Consider the following 3,926-nt stretch of genomic DNA (forward strand, 5'->3'; position numbering starts at 1 on the left):
TTTGTCAGGTAATTATAGCGGTTTACTTCTGGCATCCCGCCTTTTCTGAAATCAATTGTCAGAAATTCCCTGATCTTCATCGCTGTCAAATAATCAGGGAACGCGTTTGAGAGAAAAARAGAGCCAATGCTAAAGTTTCGTATCATATTATCCATGGTGCCATCACGATTTATGGAACAATTGACTTGATTTTTTATCAATCAGAAGATGAACGGCGATCACTTCAAGGCATCGTTTTTAGTCTGTATTTCCAAAATTAAGTCATCTCTTTGGACCAATTCCTTGGATTTTTCAACATGATAATGCTCCTATTCATAACGCTCGCGTAGTAAAGTCGTTTATTTCGAGTCAAAACGTTAATGCCCTTTCCTGGTCACCATATTCTCCATATCTTAACGTAATTGAAAATGTTAGGGCTGGCTAATACCGAAGGTATTCGAAAGAAGAAAGCAACACGAAAATAAGGAAACATCAACTGCAGCTATTAAAGCTGTTTGGAGCGATATTTCCTTGACCTACATAGATTCCCGGTATCATTCTATGAAGGACCGAATATATGAAGTTATTACTAACAAAGGAGGAAGTATTTATTACGGAAATTTTTTTTTCTAATAAATCAAATATTTCTTAAGTTGAAAGAAAATACTTTTCTTATAAAAAATTTTAAAACCTAAGTGCGTCTATTCTAATCACCAAGAAAACGACACTTATTTTTGGGTAGCTTTAAGAAAATGTTTGAAAAGCACACTTTTGTTAAGTTTAAATAATCATTTGAATTTTATATTCAAAGTATCATTAAGTGCCCATTGTTTTTGTTTATCAATTTTTTTCAGTTTTAATATAATAACTATTTAAACAATTATAAGGCAAGTAAACGTGGTTCTAACCTAATGATCAGTAGTGTACTTAGTTATAAATATACAATTGAACTTACCTTATTCCAACCCCCACAATCGTAAAAAAAATCAAGTTAGATGGACGTCGAGTTATGGCCAATAGATATTGCCAATAGAAGTCAAATTTTGTATACATTTCTTTCTAAGAATATTCTTCTTAATTGGCGTAGACACCGCTTACGCGATTATAGTCGAGTTATTAATAGCGCGCCAGTCGTTTCTTCTTTTCGCTACTTGGCGCCAATTGGATATTCCAAGCGTAGCCAGGTCCCTCTCCACCTGGTCCTTCCAACGGAGTGGAGGTCTTCCTCTTCCTCTGCTTCCCCCGGCGGATACAGCATCGAATACTTTCAGAGCTGGAGTGTTTTCGTCCATTCGGACAACATGTCCTAGCCAGAGTAGTCGCTGTCTCTTAATTCGCTGAACGATGTCAATGTCGTAATATATCTCATATAGCTCATCGTTCCATCTCGAAAACTCACACCGTCAACTCATCAGTTGTTGTCTTCGTCCAAGCCTCTGCACCATATAGCAGGACGGGTATTATGAGTGACTTATAGAGTTTGGTTTTTGTTCGTCAAGAGAGGACTTTACTTCTCAATTGCCTACTCAGTCCGAAGTAGCACCTGTTGGTAAGAGTTATCCTGTGTGAGATTTCCATCCTGACATTATTGTGTTTATACTGGTTCCCAAATATATAATACGAAACTATCTACAATTTCTAAGTTATGGGTGTCAACAGTGATGCTTCGTTGTATGTATCCTTCAAACGGATGTTCTTAGGCTACTCAGAGGATACTTGGTCAAAGACCGGAAGTCGTGAGCTGCTTGAGCCATATGTAAAAGAATCGTGTCTGGCCACTCCCAAGTGAATGGCGATTTGGGAACTTTCCTCACTTCCGTGAACTTCTACACATGACTCCATCCTCCAATCTTTTCTTTAAATATAATATTTAAATTGGCGCATTTTTCGGTGAAATTCTGTCGACAGCTGTTCATGTAGAATTCGATGCGCATATTTATCCTTTTAAACATTACAGATTATATTAGGTTGGGCAATGACATTTGCTCAGACGGATTTATAACAGATGATATTGTACGTAGAACATGGAAAATATGAAGATTCTGAAAAAGAAATTATTCAATCGCCATCCAAAAATGATGTAATGCATTCCTTCGCAATTTTAAATTCCTATTTACCATAAAGGACAACAATGTTCAAAAATGGCCGATTTTTGCTGAACATAATGAGCGCGACAGATTGTAAACGACATCTGTCAAATATTAGAATACATACGTTCTCACGGACACAGTTATTTTGACAGCTGCACGACTACGCGACTGCAGGCCGACAGTTGTCGTTCTCGCTAACTTCAATTTAATCCTATATTTGCCAACGACAGTAGGACGACAGTAGAGTTGACAGTAGAATGGAAGATACAGAGATGAGGTAGAGTGGTGATGCCACTAATATGTAAAATGTAAAATTACTCAAAGCTCTAACAAACCTGACGTTATTTTACAAATAAAAGCATAAAATAGCTCTGTTACATCATTTATAATAACAATTGATAATTTAAAACAAATAAATTTACCTATTTACTTATTTTGTGCTTAAAAATTTCACTTTGAACAAAATATTAATATTTCATTGAAGTGCAAGGTATTAGTAATGGCCCACTCACAAACGTTCATGTAGAAGGATGCACAACGCCATTTTCAGTTCACCGTCGTGCTGCTGCAGTCTGTGGCGCTCATTGTGTTCAGCACATCAGAGGTAAGCAGTTTTATATTGCTAATTAAATTATTTGTGAGTATATCACCAAAAACGAATTTTAATATTTTTAGGTGACAGAAAATAAACAACGCACAGTTTGCTATCAATTTTTCCAATATTTTTAACTTTTTTCGCATTACTATCAATTATTGCTTTTAATTTCATTCTATTACCTTATTAGCGTAGTTGATAAGAAACGAATTTTTTCGTTAATTTTATATTGATCTTCTAAAATACCAAAATTTCTGGTAGTAATTTATCTTATTCAATTTTGTTTCGTTTTTGTTTTTCATAAATAAACAAATTTCACTATCAGCTGTCTAAATGCACAAGTCTGCCGTCTGTCACCATAAAATTTCAGTTTTCCCTTATACCTGATGTAAATATTTTTAAACTTAGAGCCGACTATGTATTGTGTATATTGGTCAATAAGTGAGTTATCTTAATTAAATTCAGAAAGAATATTTCTGTAATAATTAATTATCCTTTTGCCGACAATGGCTGCGATTGGATCAATCCTTCGACTTTCCAGTTGACCTTAAACAGTTTATTTAGATCAATGCATGCAATATTTTATTGAAATAAAATAATAAAATATAATCAAATGAAAAAATAAATTTGGACCTTTTTAATACACGTACAATTCCTCAGATATTTCATATCGCCGAAAAGTTAAGAATTGGAAAAAGTAAAGTACCCAATAATAAACAACTTAACTTTTTCGAGACTCTAATATATAGACTCTCGTGATGGATTTAGTATACCCTTCCAGGATCTCGGGATTAAAATGGGTATGGTCGGATAGAGGATAATCTCCTGATCAAGAATATATATATAGCCGCAGGAAGCTTATAGTTTTCGAGATATTCGGGTTCAAAGTTGAAAATTATCACTATTTTAATTTATTTATTTCCCTTGTGTCTGTTGGCCACATTTTTCCGCCAAACGTATTCCAAAACTAAATAAGCGAAGTTTTCGGGATTGTTGTAGTTGCCCCTCGCAAAAAATTTTTTAATGACACGCCACTGCGATTCTATTCGGTGCGTATGTGTTCCATCTACCACCACAAATGGATTATCCGGATCGCTAGAACTCCGGTTTGCGTGGGCGGCCTTCGGCCCTGGTCGATCTAACACCGGGTGTATACAATTTTTTTCCTCCCGTAGAACTCATTTTTACATAGGCGGCTTTCTGGCCGATTAAATTTTTTTATTATTTTTTATTGTTTATCAACGATTATGTTTCCTGTATTT

Source organism: Bactrocera latifrons, unplaced genomic scaffold (genome assembly GCF_001853355.1).
Source record: "Bactrocera latifrons isolate USDA-ARS-PBARC rearing strain unplaced genomic scaffold, ASM185335v1 scaffold_931, whole genome shotgun sequence".
Lineage (NCBI taxonomy): Eukaryota > Metazoa > Arthropoda > Insecta > Diptera > Tephritidae > Bactrocera > Bactrocera latifrons.